This window comes from Ornithorhynchus anatinus, chromosome 7 (assembly GCF_004115215.2).
Source record: "Ornithorhynchus anatinus isolate Pmale09 chromosome 7, mOrnAna1.pri.v4, whole genome shotgun sequence".
In the NCBI taxonomy this organism is placed as follows: domain Eukaryota; kingdom Metazoa; phylum Chordata; class Mammalia; order Monotremata; family Ornithorhynchidae; genus Ornithorhynchus; species Ornithorhynchus anatinus.
Window position 1 is genome coordinate 44,224,592 of NC_041734.1, and position 20,431 is coordinate 44,245,022.

The 20,431-nt window shown below is 41.5% G+C and overlaps 1 long non-coding RNA gene across 1 annotated transcript in view; it reads left to right on the top strand.

The window, feature by feature from the left end:
• Nucleotides 1-18,949, top strand: part of LOC114813201 — a 44,059-nt gene extending 25,110 nt beyond the window's left edge. Inside the window, exons 3-4 of the long non-coding RNA XR_003760848.1 lie at nt 5,622-5,708; nt 18,906-18,949. This is a non-coding gene — a long non-coding RNA (uncharacterized LOC114813201). The remainder of the gene's footprint in view (nt 1-5,621; nt 5,709-18,905) is intronic.
• Nucleotides 18,950-20,431: the final 1,482 nt, after the last annotated feature.

Consider the following 20,431-nt stretch of genomic DNA (forward strand, 5'->3'; position numbering starts at 1 on the left):
ATATCCTCCTCCCTTGCCCAAACCTTCTCCTGTTCTCCTTCTTCTCTTCTGCCTACACTCTCCTTTCTTCCTGCTAGCCCCCATTTCAATCAGTCAGGCAAGCAACTGTATATGTTGAATGCTTATTTTGTGCAGAGCACTGTACTAAATGTTTGGGAAAGTACAATGCAATCTAGTTGGTAGACATGTTCCCTGCCCACAAGGAGCTTATAGTCTAGAGTGGGGGAGGCGAACATTAATATAAATGAATACTTTACAGATATGTACACAATAATAATAAAAATTATTATGGTATTTGTTTAGCATTTACTATGTGCCATACACTCTTCTAAGTACTGGAGTAGATACAAGTTAATCAGGTTGGAAACAAACCCTGTCCCACATGGGGCTCACAGTCTTAATCCTCATTTTGCAGATGAGGTAACTGAGGCCCAGAGAAGTTAAGTGACTTGCCCAAGGTCTCACACCAGACATGTGGAGGATCTGGGATTAGAACCCAGATCCTTCTGACTCCCAACCCCATGTTCTATTCAATAAAGTGCTGTGGAAATGAGGGTGGAGTGAATAAAGGGTGACAATCCAGTACAAGGGTGATGCAGAACAGAGTGGGAGAAGAGTAAACAAGGGCTTAGTCAGGGAAGGCCTCTTGAAGGAGATGTGCTTTTAATAAGACTTTGAAAGTGGGGAGAGTGATCATCTGATGGTTATGAAGTGGGGAGGGTGTATAAGGTCTAAGGCCGGACTTGGGTGAGGTGTTGGTGGACAGATGGATGAGATTGAGGTACAGTGAGTAGGTTGGCATTGGAGGAATGAAATGTGAGGACTGGGTTATAGTAGGAAATCAGAGAGGAAGGTAGGAGGAGGCAAAATGATTGATCCAATGGTAAGAAATTTCAGTTTGATGCGGAGGTGGAAGATCAACCATTCAAGGTTCTGGAGGTTCTTGAAATGTGCACTGAATGGTTTTGTAGAAAAATGAGCCAGGAAGCAGAATGAAGTATGGACTGAAGTGGGGAGAAACATGAGGCAGGGAGGTCAGCAAGGAAGCTGATGCAATAATTGAGGAGGGATAGGATAAATTCTTGGATTAACATTGTAGCAGTTTGGATGGAGAGGAAAGAGTGGATTTTGGCAATGATGTGAAGGCTAAACTAACAGGATTTGGTGACAGATAGAGTTTGTGGGTTGAATGAGAAAGATGAGTCCTTTCCTATCAATTTCCATCCTACATTTCTTCTTTTGCTCTCTCCCAAGAAGAGCATTCCCAATGGGTAATGTGGATGCTGTATTGTGTATTATGACATCTTGATGCCCAGAGGAGAGAGGGGAAAGGGGAAAGGAGGAAGGGAGGGGAAAGAAAGACAAATAACTGATTGGAACAATTTTCAGGGGCATCTAGAGCAGTCCCAGAAATGTTTCCAGGATGAAGCTGACACTAAGTAGAGGTGGGCTGGCATAGGGCCAGGATGAGTAGAACAATGTGAAGCCCCCTCATTTTTGAATTTGGCCCAAGGAGGGTTTAAAGAGTTGGCCAACTTTCAGGGTGGCCTTTCCATCAGTCTCCCTGGAATTAAGCTGGAAACTTTGAATCTGGGGCCTATTTGGTCCTCCACTAGCCTATTTGGGATTAGCACTTGGGGCAGTTGTCCTAATTTGCCCTGTCCTGGGCCTTACCTCCTATTTAAGGCCACAAGTTTACTCGCGTCCCAGAAATCTTCAGGCTAGCTCTGCTCCTTTCTCTCAGGGATCAGATGAACTCTGTGAACAGGGCTTCTGGGAAGTAAGTTGTCTATTTGCAGTTCCTGAAAGAGGGGTGTGTCCCTAAATGACCCTGGACAATGCCAGATCCCAAGACCAGCTACCATGCTTGCCCCCATCCTGTGTAAAACTCTACTAAAGACTCACCTCCACCATGATTTCATAGTTTAGACCCTCTGGACTCTGACACTTCATTCATTCCAGCTGTTCTCTAGCACATAAAAACATCTACATAAACATGCAAATATATGTTGATGAATTGCCATCTTAGTTTCTGCCCCAGGGACCTTTGATTGACTTGAAAGTGATGCTCAATAAGCAGGATTGGGCTGCTGGAGTTGGGATAGTAGGGAAGAGAGAAGAGAGGACGTGCATTTAGAAATGCATGTCCCCTACACCCTCAAGCAGAGTTTTTGCTAAGATTTACCCTTAAGGGTCAGCATACATAATGTACCCCCTTCTAATATGAAAAGAAATAACTTTCCATGGAAAACTCCATGTCTTGCCCAGGTTACTGTTTGCTATCCCCAGTGCACCTCTGGTCAGAGCCCCAGCCACAAATCCTGCAAGAGGGAAGCAGATGAAATTCTAGCAGGGAAAGAGAATCAGTCAACAGGTTTCTCCTATCTCCTCACTCACAAGTGGACCACTGCAGACTCCCCTCTTCTTCCCACCTTCCATTCACTTCTTTCCCCTTTCCTTCCCATTTCCTCCTACCCAGCCTACTCAACTTATACACACACACACACAAACAGGCTCACACACTATGCCACACTATACACCTGTGTATTTTTTCCCAGTGCTTCAAAAGTGCTTTGAAAATATGACTAATGAACTTCTAACTACAGGGAAACAGATGAACTCAGTACAGAGGACTGAAGCAGCACTTTGGATAGGTCAAGCTAGTCAGGCTGCAATCAAATGATCAATCATATTTATTGAGCACTTACTGTGTGCAGACCACTGTACTAAGCACTCCCTGCTCACGGTGAGCTTATAGTCTAGAGGGGGAGACAAGCTTATAGTCTAGAGGGGGAGACAAACATTGATATAAATGAATAAATTATGGTTATGTACATAAGTGTTGTGGGGCTGAGAGAGGGGTGAATAATGGATGCAAATTCAAGTGTAAGGGCCATGCGGAAGGAAGTAGGAGAAGAGAGAATGAGGGCTTAGTCAGGGAAGGCCTCTTGGCTGCAGTCTACTGCCACTATTGCCATTTCTGAGACAGACCTAAATCCTGTCCTGTATCCTGTGGGAACCAGTTCAGGGAAGCCCACTTCCATGGAATTTAGCAGTAGTGCCAGAAAAGCACTGATGAAAATGTAGCCCTTATGACTTACCTTCTCTTGTCACCAAGGAAGCTCCAGTCTTCTGTAAACTCGAGATGTCTCTATGGACAACTATGCCAGTCTGTCAGTGTATGTATCTCTGTGTGGGTGAATATGCATGTGAGGCTGAAAGAGTGAATATAAGCTTGTCTGATGAGTGTGTTAGTGCGTGGGACTGTGTAGTGGACACTCAAGAGGAAGGGGGTGTGAGGGAGCCGGAGAAGAAGAGTGAGAGAGGAGATCATATTATGGCTGAAGAAAGGTCTTTTTGCTGGTTTCTTTATAACTTTTTTGTATATGCTGCTGCTTTCTCTCTTCTTAGGAAAGCAGCATGGTTTAGTGGAACAAGCCCAGTCCTGTCATGCCCCATTTTAAGGGGCAGGGGCAGAAAAAACAGCCTGTTCACAAGATCCTGATCAAGTTAGGATGGAGAGAGATCAGAAGCTGAGATGAGAGTGCCAAGGAGGAAATTGGAAAGTGTCTTTGCCATGGACAAACTTTTAGCACTTGTAGTGGAAAAGAGCTCAAATTCTAGAGATGTTAAAAAGGAGAGAGGGCTAGGTTACCTAGTCTTCCTACTACTTAGACTGCGAGCCCTATGTGGGATAGGGATTATGTCTGATCTGATTAACTTGTATCTACCCCAGCATTTAGAACACTGCTTGATGCATAGTAAAATAGAGAAGCAGCGTGGCTCAGTGGAAAGAGCCCGGGCTTTGGAGTCCGAGGTCATAAGTTCGAATCCCGGCTCGGCCACCTGTCCGCTGTGTGACTTTGGGCAAGTCACTTCACTTCTCTGGGCCTCAGTTACCTCATCTGTAAAATGGGGATTAAGACTGTGAGCCCCACGTGGGACAACCTGATTCCCCTGTGTCTACCCCAGCGCTTAGAACAGTGCTTGGCACATAGTAAGCGCTTAACAAATACCAACATTATTATTATTATTATTATTAAATATGTTTAACAAATATCAAATTTATTGGAGTAGTCTGGGGTATAGATGTGGAGAACAGAGAAAATCCAAATGGCTGCACAGTTATGAGTATACGAAATTCAAGTTTAGTTGTCCTAGCAGTAAGTAAAAGGGAATGTTTGAGGAGAAAAGATATTGGTGTGGAGAAAGATTACAGGATTAGGCTTGATGGAAAATTTTAATACAATTGATTGCAAGCCCACCAACCCTCCGCTGCTCAATAAACATAACTGTTGCAGTTCTCCAGTTCATGAGGTGTGATTGCAGTGGGAATAGTGTCCAACTTTTATCCACCCACACTAAGAAAGGAACTAGGGCAAACTGGTTTAAACTGCAGCATGAGAGATTTAGCTTAGGTACCAGAATTACCTGGAAACAACATATAATATAAATAATATGAATATAAGCATGGCAAGGTTGTAGAAGCTCCTTTTATTGGAGATTTAAAAAAAAAACAGGATCAACTCTAAATCAATCAATTAATCAATCTTATTTAATCAATAAATTATGAATATGTACATAAGTGCTGTGGGGCTGGGGGCAGGGGGTTGATGGATAAAGGAGCAAGTCAGGGCTAAGCAGAAGGGAGTGGGAAAAGAGGAAATTAGGGTTTAGTCAGGGAAGTCCTCTTGGAGGAGACGTGTCTCAAAAAGGACTTTGAAGGTGAGGAACGTAATTGTCTGTCAGATATGAAAAGGGAGGGTGTTCTAGGCCATGGGCCAGAGGTCCGCAGCGAGATAAGTTGAGATTGAGGTACCGTGAGTAGCTTGGCATTAGAGGAGCAAAGTGTGCGGGCTGGGTTGTAGTAGAAGAGTAGCAAAGAGGTAGGAGGGGGCAAGGTGACTGACCGCTTTTAAGCCTATAGTAAGGAAATTCTGTTGGATACAGAGGTGGATAGGCAAGCACTGGAGCTTCTCTGAACAGCCTTGGAAGGGTTTCAATATAGTGGAGTGGTTTCAGGGAACACACTAAATAATCTGTTAAACTCCTTTTACCTCTAGGATCCCATAATAGTCAAGTCTTTCTCCATTCACCTGAATCTAGTGTAAACCAGTTTCTTTAGAGTAAAAACTCACATAACACTGTAGTTACAGACAAAGAAAACACAAGGATGAATGAAATCAGTGTATCAATAGGAAATGGGGCTGAGGTCTTTGGAGGGCTGAGATTAATATTAATAATACTACTAATAATAGTAATAATTTGTTATATGCTATAACAAAAATAATTTGTTTTAGTAGTTATCACTGGAGGTTTAATAGACAGAGCTAATTTGATAATTGTAGGAACTATCTCATATTAAAGCTTTAGAGGACTTGCTATGCTTTAAAAAATGGCTGATAGTTTATTTCCCTTTTTGAAATTTTTCCCAAAATTCAGCTCCCAGTGAATTTACTTGATTTGCCATCAATGTGAATTAAGTCTCCTGATTTTAATAGATTTGTATAAATCACATCTTGGTGACTTCATGGCATCTGAAGATGTGCTGAGTGAGGTTTTATTGACTATGCTTTAGCCTTTGCCTCCATTTATAATCCTTTCTGATTCTTCTCCATTAGGAAAGTGGCAGAGACACACAGTCATCAAGTTCATACCAGCTCAGGCCCACCATCTCCCTTGTCAGGCCCAGCTTCCTGTTTTGATTGGTGAGTCAGTCAGTCGTTCTCAATTATATCTGCCTCTGTTTCCTCTCCAAGGGGAGCCTTCCTTATGACTGGTTAACTGCCACTTCCGTCAGGCCAACCTCCCAAACCACCCTCTCCATTCCCTGTGTCTGGAAGAGCCTCTCTGTCCCACTTTGCTCCTTCTAGCTCTTAAAGACACGCTATAAATTTTGACTCTTTCTCAAAACCTTTTTCAGAATGAGCAGGAGTTGCCCCACTCATTTCCTCAATACAAAATATACTACTATGTGGTTCTATCAGAACCCTCTTACTTGAGTGTCCAGATATGTGGGTTTTGGGGGTTTTTTTTAACCAGCCAGTCAGGTGTTCAGCTGGTCCATCCCATCCTAACCTCTCCCCTGTGGGTATTTGGATGCCTTTATGTCTGGAATTTTTATTTTCAATGCCAAGCCTCCCTTCGCAAGCTTCCTCATGCTGAGAGTCCCAGCTCAGAAGTGGCAGCCATGTTTACAGGGACTTGGAAGAGTCACTTGAAGATTCTGAAGCTGACATGGGGAGGCAGAGGCCCATTTGGAGACATGCTCAAGATATTGGCAAACTTGGAGAATTTCCTCAAAGTACTGCATGTGATGTTTTCATGTCATCATTGGCGTCCAAGATAACACGTGATGTCACAAACACCTCAGTATTGGGCATTTTTGAGGGCTGCCAATTTCCAGCCCATTCTCTACTAGCTCCAAGAGTGCGGGAATATACATTCATCATTTAAGTGTTTATATTTGAGCTCAGCTCTGGCTTAGAAATTCACATGACTCTAAGGGGTCTGAACTCACTCTAGTCAGTTGGATAGACATTGAGCCAAACCTGCCTGGACTCAGGTCAGGCTTGGATGACCCTTGGCCCTTAGAGCCCCTTGTTCCAGGAGCAAGTTGTGAAGGCTCCAAATCTGAAGTGACTAAAATCCTGCTTCAGGGTTCTTGCCAGGTTATTCCATATCTGTCTGGAGCAGCTTTTCAGAGGTGACATTCTGGTCATTTCCATTTCTTTCTTTTTTTATGGTATTTACTAAGCATATACTCTGTGTCAAGCACCGTTCTAAGAGCTGGGATAGATACAAAGTAATCAAGTATCACACACTCACACACAGACACAATCACACACAGTCCCTTTCCCATATGGGGCTCACGGTCTAAGTGTTGAATCCCCTTTTATAGTTGAGAAAACTGAGACACAGAGAAGTTAAGTGATCTGCCCAGTATCATACAGCAGGCAAGTTGCAGAGCTGGGATTATACTGTGAGCCCATTGTTGGGTAGCGATTGTCTCTATTTGTTGCTGAATTGTACTTTTAAAGCTCTTAGTAGAGTGCTCAGCAGACAGTAAGCGCTCAATAAATACGATTGAATGAATCAATGGTTGAATGAACCTATGTCCCCTGGCTCCTAGACTTGTGCTCTTTCCACTAGGCCTCCGCGCTCCTTGGTATTCGGCATTTTTTCTTTTTTGATGGTATTTGTTAAATCCTTAATATGCACCAGGCACTATTCTAAGAGCTGGGGTAGATACAAGCTAAAGCAGGTTGGACAAAGTCTCTGTCCTACATGGGCTCACAGTCTGAATCCCCATTTTATAGATGAGGTAACTGAAGCACAGAGAAGTTAAGGAACTTGCCCAAGGTCACACAGCTGTGCCAGGTTTAGAACCCATATCCTCTGACTCCTAGGTCTGTGCCATGCTGCTTTCTTCCTTCAGTGCCACTACCTCTGTGTTGCAGCAGGGCCCAACCATGCCAGGTGGGAGCCAGTCAGGAGCCAGAGCCTGACAGGGACAAGCACTGGGATGGGCCAAGGCAGGTCCCAGATTTCTGGCCTGGCCAAGGCTCTAAGGTGTACCTGTATTGAGAACCAGTATAGACTAGTGGATAAAGTATAGGGCAGAGAGTTAGGAGACCTGGGTTCTATCCTGCCTCTTCCATTTGCCTGCTGTGTGAACTTGGACAAGTCACATAACTTCTCTGTGCCTCAAATTCATCATCTGTAAAATGGGGAAGCAGTCTGTCAGTCAATCAGTCCATCATATTTATTGAGCGCTTATTGTGTGCAGAGTACTGTACCAAGTGCTTGGGAGAGTACAGTACAGCAATATAGCAGACACATTCCTTGTCCACAAAATGGTTATGGTCTAGAGGGAGGTTACAATCTAGAGGGAGCTTACAGCCTAAGAGCTAAGTGTGGGACAGGGTCCATTTCTTTGATTTGATTATCCCATATCTTCCACAGTGCTTGGCATGCAGTAAACAATAAATATCATCATTATTATTATTGTCTCTGATTGTAATCTCCCTCAGGGAAAGAATGCATCCTTTCCAAATTTTATAAGTCTCCTGGAAGTTTAGTATAGTATCTTTGAGGACCTAGCCTCATGCCTCCACAGAAGAAGATGGAGAGTAAAGCCAGAATTACACTTGAGCCCTTTGCTATCATAATTTGACAGCTCATGGTTCATGTTCTCACCCCCTCCCCAGGAACACCACCTGCCCTCCCATACCCCTGTTGGTCCAGATAGAGAAGCAGTGGTTTTTGAAAATATGTAGAACATTAGGAACTTCGTTCTTATTGGAGTGGAGATAACATTCATTATCCTTACTGTTTTTGGAGTGGGGACAGGATAGAAGAGAAGTGGGTTATTTATATGCTTGACTTAGAGTTGTTTCTGTATTTCCTCACCAGACTGCCAACTCCTTGTGGGTAGGGACTGTACTCAATTTAGATGCATTTGGATATTCCCAAGAACATAACATACCCAAATTAGGCAAATAACAAATATTAGTAATACATATTGTGGTAAGTGGGTCCTCACCAAATGTTTGTGGATGATGATCATTATGAGGCCTGAGAGTTTCAAGAAGAGATTTAATCTACTTTCTTAAAATTAAAAGAGATGATGATTCCACCCCCTTTCCCTTTCAGGTATCCTCGTATGAGTGGTTGATGCCACCAGAAATATCAATCTAGAGTTATCCGCCTACACAAGCTACACATGCTATGCAAAATTAAAGCTGATATGAACATTTGCATTCGCTTCCAGTCTGACACTCTGTGCTCTTCTCTGAGGGAATCTTCTCAGGTTCCTTTAAGGGCTGCAAGAAAAACTGGTATTGACCAGACTTTGGAGTTATTTAAAATAGGTGTCAATTTTCTCATTTCTAATATCTTCCACTGAAAATTGTGCTCTTAATCAGAATCTCTGGTTGTTTCACTTACTCTTCAGAACAACAGATTTTTTTCAAAGAGTTCAAAGTCCCCCTACACTGAATGGACATTTTTTTCTGCCAGCACTCTGACCAATTTAATTAACTTACATTCTGCTTTTCCAAATTCTACTTCCAGTTTCTATCCGGCACTTGACTCTTCTTCAATTCTCTTCTTGTGAAATTGCACACAAAGGCAATATGGTTGTGAACTATTGTTTTATTCAATAGAATAAGTAAATCCTATCAGTTAATCTATATGTGAGAGAAAACTGAAAATGAACTTGCTACATTGGCAAACTGGTTTTAAAAACCTTGATTTGGAGTTCAATAGAGAGAAGTACCAGAAGAGACTGGTACATTATGGTAAAGAAAACCAAAACAATTTGATGGGGAAGCAGCATGGCATAGTGAATACAGCCTGGGCCAGGGAGCCAGAAGGTTGTAGTAACCCGGTTAATCCCGGGTAATTAATCCCCGCCCTGCCAATTGTCGGCTTTGGGACCTTGGTTAAGTCACTTCACTTCTCTGGGCCCCAGTTACCTCATCTGTAAAATGGGGATTGAGACTGTGAGCTCCACGTGGGACAGAGACAGGAACTGTTTTAAACCTGATTTGCTTGTATCCACCCCAGAGATTATACAGTCCCTGCCTGGAATACAGTAAGAATTTAACAAATACCACTATTATAATAATAATTATTATTAATAAAAGCACCTGTGGGCCACTTTGGATCCCAAACTGACCTTTTATTGGTTTCTTAGCACCATGGTTTAAAAAGAAGAAAGACACTGTGATACAGAAATAATAGTTTTGAATGAAGGAGCTAAGAAGAAATTCTTCCATTTTAAACAAGGCCAGTGTGTAGCTTTGGGCTTCTCTTTGTTGTCATCTTGCCCCCTGCATAAGAATAATACAACTGTAACTTGCCCATCTTCCATTTTTATCCCATTGACCATTGTATGGATGATGGCTTGTCCTAATTTTATTATTCTACATTTCTCAAAGTTTCCCTTTTTAGCACTTCCACCACTCTAGCGACCTCTTCTCCTGAAGTCTCGCCTTCCAAAGTTTTCTTCTGGTCATGTCATTGGTCAGATTCATCTTAGGCGAATGCTTTCCCAACTCCTCTGGCAGCCACTCTCCAGTGATAAATGCCCAGGACTTCTCTCTTGTCACTCTTCACTTATCCTTCTTTGTCCTTTAGTGTCACTATCTCTTGCTCTTTCTTCCTCTCCCATGGGCATTTTTAAATGTCTAGTGTTAGCAACTTTGGTTGTCGTGCCTGTCTCTCTTCTCTCTTAGACTCAGTTTGTTTGGCTCGCTCATCATTTGTTGGTCTTGTTAATGCCCTCATCTGTTACTTCACTTGAACACTCACTACTATAACAGGATACGGGATCTGGGTATTGTAAAATCCTAAAAAGGAATGTGTCTCTATCGTATTTTATTCTCCCAATTGCTTACACAACAGGCACTTAATTCATCCCACTGATTGATTGATCAAGTGATCTTGCAACTGTTTCCTTAAAAAAGTATTTTTACTTCTTTCCTTAAAATGCATCAGTTTGCCCCCATGCTCAAATAACTTTCTGTAAGTCTCTCTTTAAATCGCCCTCCACCCTGTCCCCTTTTGATGATTAATGAGACGTCCTGCTTCTCTCTTCAATCTTTTTACAACCTCTCTGACTGGTTCATCTTTCAGAGTCTGAATCCACCCTCTACAACACTCTCTCAAATCTGACTGCATCTCCTAAGTTTCCAGATGTCACCAGCTGATAAAATGTATTTATTGAGACCTTACTGTGTGCAGAGAATTGCCTGACATAGTGGAGAGAGCATGGGCTTAGGTGTCAGAAGGTCATGGGTTCTAATCCCTGCTTTGCCACTGTCTAATGTGTGAACTTGGGAAAGTCACTTCACTTCTCTCGGCCTTAGTTATCTCAAGTGTAAAATGGGGATTGAGACTGTGAGCCCCACGTGGGACAGGGACAGTGTCCACTTCGATTTGCTTATATCCACTCCAGAGCTTAGTACAGTGCCTGGCACATAGTAAGTGCTTAACAAATACCATTATTATTATTACTATTAAATTTGGGGGAGAGTACAACAAAGTAGACATCATCCCTGCCCTCAAAGAGCTTATAGTCTAGTGAAGAGCTTGCAATGTAGAGAGGAGTTTACAATCTAGAAGAAACACATCCAGGAAAATTTTAGAGTATCCTGGTATATCATGGCATACTAGTTAGGAAGCTTTTGTCTTGATCTTTACAAGTGCCTTCCAGTCCTGTAATTCCATGATTTAACTCTGCATTGAAGAAACCAAAATTGAGTATATAATTCAGAAGACATCACTTTAAAAAGACCAAAGAGCCAACTCAAAGTTTTTTCATTATAGTTTGAAAAGGAGATAGCAAAATGCTTTTTGAAAATGCTTTAATGTACATGATATAGAGAGACACTTTAAGGGTATTCAAATATACTTTCTATCTTGTGCTTTCTTCAATATTTTGCCTATACTAGAGAAATTTTTTTTTGTTCCTAACCTACTTTTTCAGTGGTCATCACCAGTTGTGTCAAGGCTCATACTTTCAATCCAACAAATGTTTGTTTGATTAGATGTCAGTGGCAAGACAGGGGAGATCAAGGCACAGTGAGAAGGTTAGCACCAGAGAAGTGGAGTGTGCCAGCTGGGACACAGAAGGAGAGAAGGGAGGTGAGGTAAGAAGGGGCACTGAAGAGCTTTGAAGCCAATAGTGAGGAGTTTTTGTTTGATATGATGGTTGATAGGTAACCACTGGAGATTTTTCAGAAGTGGAGGGTGACATGCCCTGAACATTTCCGTAGAAAGGTAAGCTGGGCAGTGGAGTGAAGTATGGACTGAAGTGGAGAGAGAGAGGAGGTTGGGAAGTCAGAGAGGAGATTGGGAAGTCAGAAAGGAGGGTGATGCAGTAATCCATTCGGGATAGGATGAGTGATTGTACCAACGTGGTAGTGGTTTGGATGGAGACGAAAGGGTGGATCTTGACGATGTTGTGGAGGTGAGATCGGCAGGATTTGGTGACAGATTGGATGTGTGGGGTGAATGAGAGAGCAGAGTCAAGGATGACACCAAGGTTGCGGGCTTATGAGGCGGGAAGGATGGTTGTGCTGTCCACAGTAAAAGGAAGGTTCAGAAGAGGACAAGGTTTGGGAGGGAAGATAAGGAGCTCTGTCTTGGGCATATTGAGTTTGAGGTGGTGGGAGGAGTGGTGTTCTGAAGGCAGGAGGAGATGAAAGCCTGGAGGGAGAGAGGGAGAACAGGGGAGGAGATATAGATTTGGGTGTCATCTGCATAGAGATGATAGTTGAAGCAGTGGGAGCGAATGAGTTCTCCAAGGGAGTAAGTATAGATGGAGAATAGAAGGGGACCAAGAACTGAAATTTGAGGGATCCCAACAGTTAGGAGATAGGAGGGGGAGGGGGAAGAGGAGACTTTGAAGGAAACTGAGAATGAATGGCCAGAGAAATGAGGAGAACCTGGAGAAGACGGAGTCAGTGAAGCCAAGGTTGGATAACATATCAAGGAGAAGGGATGGTCCACAGTGTTCAATGACAGCATTAAGTTCTGTGTGGCCAAATTAGTGAAATAGCGTGGATTGGTGGATAGAGCATGGGCCTTGGAGTCAGAGGACCAGGGTTCTAGTCCTGGCTCTGCCACTTGTCTACTGTGTGATCTTGACCAATTCATTTAACTTCTCCATGCTTCAGTTTCCTCATCTGTAAAATAAGGATTCAATATGTGTTCGCTGTTCTATTTAGACTGCAAACCTCATGTGGGACAAGGACTACGTCTGACCTAATTAACTTGTATATAACCCAGTGCTTAGAACAGTACTTGACATATAAATAGAAGCAGCGTGGCTCAGTGGAAAGAGCATGGGCTTTGGAGTCAGAGGTCATGAGTTCGAATCCCAGATCTGCCACTTGTCGGCTGTGTGACTGTGGGCAAGTCACTTAACTTCTCTGGGCCTCAGTTACCTCATCTGTAAAATGGGGATTAAGATTGTGAGCCCCATGTGGGACAACCTGATTCCCCCGTGTCTCCCCCAGCGCTTAGAACAGTGCTCTGCACATAGTAAGCGCTTAACAAATACCAACATTATTATATAATAAGCACTTAACAAGTACCTTAACTAATAGATATCTGTAGAGCTACCCAGGTACTGGCTGATATAGAGTCCCAGTTTTCTTAAGGCTAATTGTAATCACACAGTGATTTGCTGTCCCTGCAGAGAGATTCAAAATAATCTATGTTCCTTTGGCAAATATGCCTTCAAAAAATTATTTATCTTGGAACTATAGCTAGTGAATGAGGACTTCAAAAACATTTGTTGTTGCTTGAAGCCGACTAAGTTGGAAGGATTTCTTGGTAAATTAGAAGCCCATCCTGGCCCCTGCTCTAAGCCCTGTCATCTTCAAGAATGACTATTTGGAATAGGGTGGAGAGGGAATGGACCTAGAACACAGGTTTTATTTTAATTTAATGGTTTATTTGTTCTATCTTAATGGTGATGGGGAGAAAGTCAGAAGGAGAATCTTCAACATCGGCTTAACCAGTGATAGCATCATCATGTAGCCTCAGGATCTCAGAAAACCTCTCTGAGCTGCTGGGAGTTCAGGCCTGTTGTTGGTGTCAAATGCATTTATAAGATTTATAAACATGTTATAGAAGTCTTGGTGTCACTCCTTCACATACGTTGAGTCTGCCTTGCTGGGAAGATTGGGTCTCTCATGCTATATATTGGGCTGAAACCATTCTGTGATTCAGGGAGATTACAATTAATGGTCTGCACCATTAGCCTCTCTGGATAGCCTTTGTCGAGGACTTGTCCAGCAGAAGAGAGCAATGGGAAACTGGTTGTTTTCACATTGCTATTTATAGTAGACGTTCCTTGATCCAAAAGTGCTGTTGTGATCATCATCATCAATGACATTTATTGAATGCTTACTGTATACAGATCACCGTACTAAATGCTTGGGAGATTACAATATAATATTTTGCATTGTACAATACAATGAGAAGCAGCACAGGCTAGTGGCTAGAGCATAAGCATAGAACTTGGGAGTCAGAAGGACTGGCGTTCTAAATCTGGCTCTGCTACCTGTCAGCTGTGTGACCTTGGGCAAATCACCTAACTTCTCTGTGCCTTAGTTACCTCATCTAGTAAAATAAGGATAATACTGTGATCCCTATGTGGGACATGGACTGTGTCCAATCTAATTAGCTTGAATCTTCCCCAGCACTTAGTACAGTGCCTAGCGCATAGTAAGCTCTTAACAAATACCATAAAATAGTTTTCATGGAGCTCGTTGCAAATATCATCAATCTTCAGAAGCTTCATTTTGAACTGTCTTGGTCTCTCTATAGGATCATCATTCAGTTATCTGTGCACCTAGGTAGTTTCAAGAGGCCAAAGAAACATGTCCAATGGCAAATCTGACTCCACGGAGGAGGGTAACTCTCTACAGAAGAAGATGTATTCAGTACCCTTCTCCATGAGTGATCTCATTCATCAGGTGTCAGGGTAATAATAATAATAATAATAATAATGATGATGCTTAAGTGCTTATTATGCTTCAAGAACTTAACAAATATTATTATCATTATTAAGTGCTTAAGTATTAAGTGTTTACTATGTGTCAAACACTGTTCTAAGCACTGGGGTAGATACAAGCTAATCAGGTTGGACAGAGTCCCTGTCCATCCTGGGGGTCTCAATCTTAATCCCTATTTTACAGATAAGGTAACTGAGGTCCAGAGAAGTTAAGTGATTTGCCCAAGGTCACACAGCAAACACATGATGGAACTGGGATTAGAACCAGGTTCTTCTGACTCTCAGGCCAGTGCTTTATCCATTAGGCTGAGAGCTATGATGTCACCACTATCCCCTGCTCTAGACTGTAAGCTCGTTGTAGACAGGGAATATGTTTAACAAATCTGTTCTATTGTACTCTCCCAAGTGCTTAGTATGCTTCTCTGCTCACAGTAAGGGCTCAGTAAATATGACTGATTGATTCTCTGGTCAGAACAAGTTCAGCAAGTGTTACACTTCTTTCTGAATATTGTTTTTCCTGTCTTCTTTCCCAGCTTGCTGTTACCCTCCCTCTTCAGAGCGACCTCTAAAAATTTCCACTCCCACAGGAGTAGGAAGCAGCAAAAACAACCCAAGTAGGCTTAGCCTTTTTTCTACCAGTTCTCTCAGTCTCTGCTTTCTAATCTTTCACCCAATCCATCCCCCATCAACTCTGCTATGTTGTATTCTCCCAAGCACTTAGGACATGTGCTTTGCACACAGCAAGCACCCAATAAATACATTTGATTGATTGATTAATTTTGGAGCAAGAGTGGGGAAAAGTGTATATTTTTGTTTTCCCTATGGATATCAAACACACTCTTGGATCAGAAGGAAATCTCAGAACCCATCCGTAGTGGATAGAACATGGGCCTGAGAGTCAGAAGATCATGGATTCTAATCCCGGCTCCACCACTTGTCTGCTGTGGTGGACAAGTCACCACAAGTCACTTCACTTCTCTGGGCCTCAGTTACCTCATCTGTAAAATGGGGATTGAGACTTTGAGTCCCACTTGAGACACGGACTGAGTCCAATTTGATTTGCTTGTATCTATCCCAGCCCTTAGTACAGTGCCTGGCATATAGTAAACCCTCAACAAATACCATCACTGTTCCCTAATTGTACATTAGTATCATGGGATCATTGGCCTTTTACCAAGAATAAAAACTGGATTTTATTGATGTGAACTATCCATTCTTAACCTTTCTGTGGAGAAGACGGGGAGCAGTGTGGTCTAGTTTGGCACAGGCCTGGGAGTCTGAGGTTGGGTATTCTAATCCCAGCTCCACCACTTGTCTGCTATGTGATCTTGGGCTATTCATTGAACTTCTCCGTTCCTCAGTTACTTCATCTACAAATGGAGATTTAAACTGTGAACCCTATGTGGGATAGGTTCTGAGCCCAACCCAATCTTGTGTCTACTCCAGTACTTAGTACAGTGCCTGGCACACAGTAGGCTCTTAACAAATACCATAACAAATACAATAAAGTATAAAGAGGATGGACAACCCAGCTATGGGGACATCAGCAAAAGAGTTGAAACTGGAGTCCAACCTGAGTGGAAGCAGGTAAATGTGTAGGAATAGTGAATGGGTGGGCATATGTGTGTGTCCATGGTATCCAAAATCAGGCTGGCACACCCACTCATTATGATCATCCAGGAGTCTGAAGACTCAGATTTTCATATTTGAAATCTGATGTATGGTGATTCTGGCTCAACATCAAAGATTTATCATGCTTCCATTGTAAGGCTCCAGGAAAATCAGAAAGCCCCTTCCAGGTGTTGCTTGGTGTTCCCCACAGGATGTTTATAGTGGAAATGTATTTTTCCTCAGGACCACTGTAAGATGAGAGCCCTGGGTCATGTTTGGTTTACTTGCTCTAACAAGTTGAGCAATTACCATCAGGAAAAGTGGTTCAACTCAGACATGATTTCAAAACAGAGAGGCAAAGTCCGGTGGAGATTTTGATAAGGATGTTCACTGTTTATTCCTCTACATCCTAATCCGACCCTAATCCTAATCATATCCAATGCACTTTCCTCTGGATACCTCAGAATTCAAACTCTTAGAGGGGAAAGAACTTATCCCAATTGGCTTAGGTAGCAGACCAGAGGTAGGGAGTGGGGGGTGGTGTGGGGGGGATGGTCAGGGGTTGAGGTGACTGGAAGGCAGCTCTGTCTGTTGAAATGCTTTGGCTTTTACTCTTTCCTGGAGAATGTGAACCAGGTTTTCCCAGCCCAGTGGTCAAATTTACTTGTTCTTATCATCAACAGCAGCAACAGTGTTTACTGAGGGCCTACAGTATGCAGAGCATTGAACTTGAGATTTGGGAACACACAACAGAAGTAAAAGATGTAAGACCCATTCTCGAAGATCTTCAAATCTAGTAGATATTTCATACTTTTTGTTAAATGATTATACAGAAGAAACCTCACTAGAACAAGTTTGTAAAGTGCTCCAATGTAACCTGAGATAAGGAGTATCTGTATTATCCTGCTAGATTGAAAAATACATTTAATACAGTGCTCTACATTCTCAATAAATGCCATTGGATTGATTAAGACAGATCACATGGCCATGTATTCCATTAACTGTGGCTTTGTGTATGTTTTCCCAGTGCTTTACACAAAGTGTATATATTACTACTACTAACTGTGACTACTACTACTTCTAGTGCTATAGATTCCTATCACTATAGTGAGTTCTCATTATAGACCATATTTATAGCAAGATTTCATGGATATTTTAATTATGCCCACTTTTCTTTGTGCTTTTTTTTTTTTGCAAGTGGCAGAAAATAAGTCAGTGAGGTTCTATCAGAGGCCAAGACAGAGGATCTGGAGTTAGAATAGTTGGATTCTATTTTTGGCTCTACTTCTCTTTTACTGTGTGACCTCAGGCAAGTCACTTAACCTCTCGGGGCTTTCGTTTCTCTGTCTGTAAAATTGGAGATAATAATACCTACCTCACCTACTTCATAAGAGTGTCATGAAGATTACTGAGATAACATCAGAAAAATATTTTGATCTCCCTGAAAGTAATGTGCTGCATAAATACAAAGAGTTATTATTATAAATCATTATAGAAATAATTTCACCATAGTGAACACTGTTGTTGTACTCAGCTGCTAGTAAAAAATTTCCATGTCATTTATTACACAATGTTTATGCCTGAGCTTTTCTAGAGGGCGGAAGTTACCATGCTTAGTAGCAATTTTAGAAAATGGAATTTATTCTTTTCTATTTTGAGGAATATCTATTATACCAAACTTAGTCATTTTGTAGGGAAACTGGACTTTTTTTCCTCATTCAGCTAAAGAAATCCCCTTTACAAGCTGTATTCTTTAAAATGTCTAAAAACACCGGGTACACTTCGTAAATGGAAATATTCTGTATTATTAGGTCTCGTTCCTTAAGGAATGGGTTCCTGGCAAAATTTGAGAAGGAATCAGGTTTAAACAATTAAACTGGTTTGGGAGGCAGATACGGGATGTAATTCTGTGTTTCAAATTGTCTGTTTTCATAACTCTAGAGCAATATAAACAAATTTCAATACTGTTTGATAAACATGGAGGTGATTTATTTTCCTGAAACTATTCTTCACTACAAATAGTAATTATATATGCTTTCAGTTCTTGCATGATTTTGATAACTAAATTAACAGAGAGATAAGCTATTCAACCTGTTTCCAACTTGAAAAGGAAAGAAAACTGAGCATTCAACAAACATTAAAAGAACTTCAAGATGTTGGAATAAGAAAACCAGTTTTTTTCAGTAGCACAAACTTTTATTATAAGATTGAGTCACAATTATACTGTAAATAAATAACCGTAGGAGATGTGTTTTCAGGAAAACAATTATGACAACTTCATCATTTCCCTACTTAAGAGAATTTGAGTTTACACCTTTACATGTATATTTTATTAAACCACATATAATCATTTGTTCTGTATACACACAGTTTGCGTGCTCATCTAAATCTACTGGTCCATGTATTCATGTCCATATTATTCACAGAACTCTTTGGATTTCAATTTACACTCCATGAAATCTCCTTATAATTTTCCCCAAAGAATTGAGAAAACACACATTTTAAATGAGAAAAAAATTAAAGTGGAGAACAATAGATGTATGAGGTATTGATCTGGACCATTTAAAAAGAATCTAAAATATTATGTGAGGAAACATTGTAAATAAGCATTTCGTAAAAATTGTATTAATTTTTTATGGTGTGTGTTGAGCATTTACTATGTGCTAAGCACCCTACTAAGCTCTGGGGAAGATACAAGGTAACCAGGTTAGATACAGTCTCGACCCACAGAAGGCTCATAGTCTGAATCCCTGTTTTACAGATGAGACAACGGAGGCCCAGAGAAGTTAAGTGACTTGCCCAAGGCCACACTGAAGACAAGTGATGGAGCAGAACTTAGAACCCATGTCCTCTGACTTCCAGGCTTATGCTCTGCTCACTAGGCCATGCTGCTTTGATTATAATTGTCTATAGTTATAATTTGTTTCATGTTTCCAACTGCATGAATAGAAATGTACATTGTTGTATATACATGCCTCCAGATATCAGTAAATTTGTACAGTATTTGCATGGAGATATGCATATCTGTGTATGAATATATCTAATGTGTACATACCCAAATATACATATGTTACTAGAAAGCAAGTTTTTATGAAATGAGGTCAAGCAACTAGCTGATTATAATGAAACCAAATCTTTTCCAGTGGAAGCCCAGACCATTCTCGTCTGGAATGCATTGATAATTGGGACATTATGTTTTGAGGCTGCAAATTGACATTCTGTCGTCATCCTTCTTGGAATAGTAACTCAGATAGAAGTAATTAGCACCAATTTGAAGAGTGTATGCAAAAAGAAAGCACAAGTGTCCAAAAATGGCTACATTGGGTTCAATGGTTAAGAAACAAATGTTCTCATTAGATCCTCCTATGTAAACAAAATCAGAGGAAGTTGGACTTTAAAAATAGAAGAGATGGGAAAAGTGCACATTCCCTCTAGATGGAAGTCTACTTTCCCTCTAGATAATTGTTATTTAGATAGAGAGCAATGATTGCTACTGCTCCTGCCCACTTTGAGTGTTAGCTATGTTACCTTAATGGTTAAAAGGTATTTCCGTAGGAATTGTGACTTCGTGGTAAGAGCATACATCTAGGAATAATAATAATAATAATAATGATAATGGTGGTATTTGTTAAGCACTTACTATGTGCAAAGCACTGTTCTAAGTGCTGGGAGGATACAAGGTGATCAGGTTGTCCCATGTGGGGCTCATAGTTTTAATTGCCATTTTACAGATGAGGTAACTGAGGCCCAGAGAAGTTGCCCAAAGTCACACAGCTGGCAAGCAGCAGAGCCAGGATTAGAACCCACGACCTCTGACTCCCAAGCCCAGGCTCTTTCCACTGAGCCACACTGCTTCTTTTAGGGGTACTGAGACCTGGGTTCCAGTACCAGCTCTGCCAGTGGCCTGCTATGGGATCCTAGACAAGTCACTTCAATCTCCCTGAGTCTCAGTTACCTCCCTCATCTGTAAAATGGGGATAAGGTGCATTCTCCCTCCCCTTTTAGACTGTGAGCCCTGCATAGAACAGGATCTGTGCTCAGTCTCATCATCTTGTATCTACCCCAGAGCTTAGTACACAGTAAGTACTTAATAAATACCTTAATGATTATAATTATCAGAACAAAAAAGGGGAGTTTGAAGGATGATTCTGAGCAAATGAATATGTTTCCTGATTGAGATGAGAGATGAATAGCACTTAGTAAACAAGTGGGCCCTTCTCTCTCACCCTGACTGGATGCCTCAGCTCAGATCTTCAAATGGTAAGGACAGGGTTGGGTCTTTGTGAT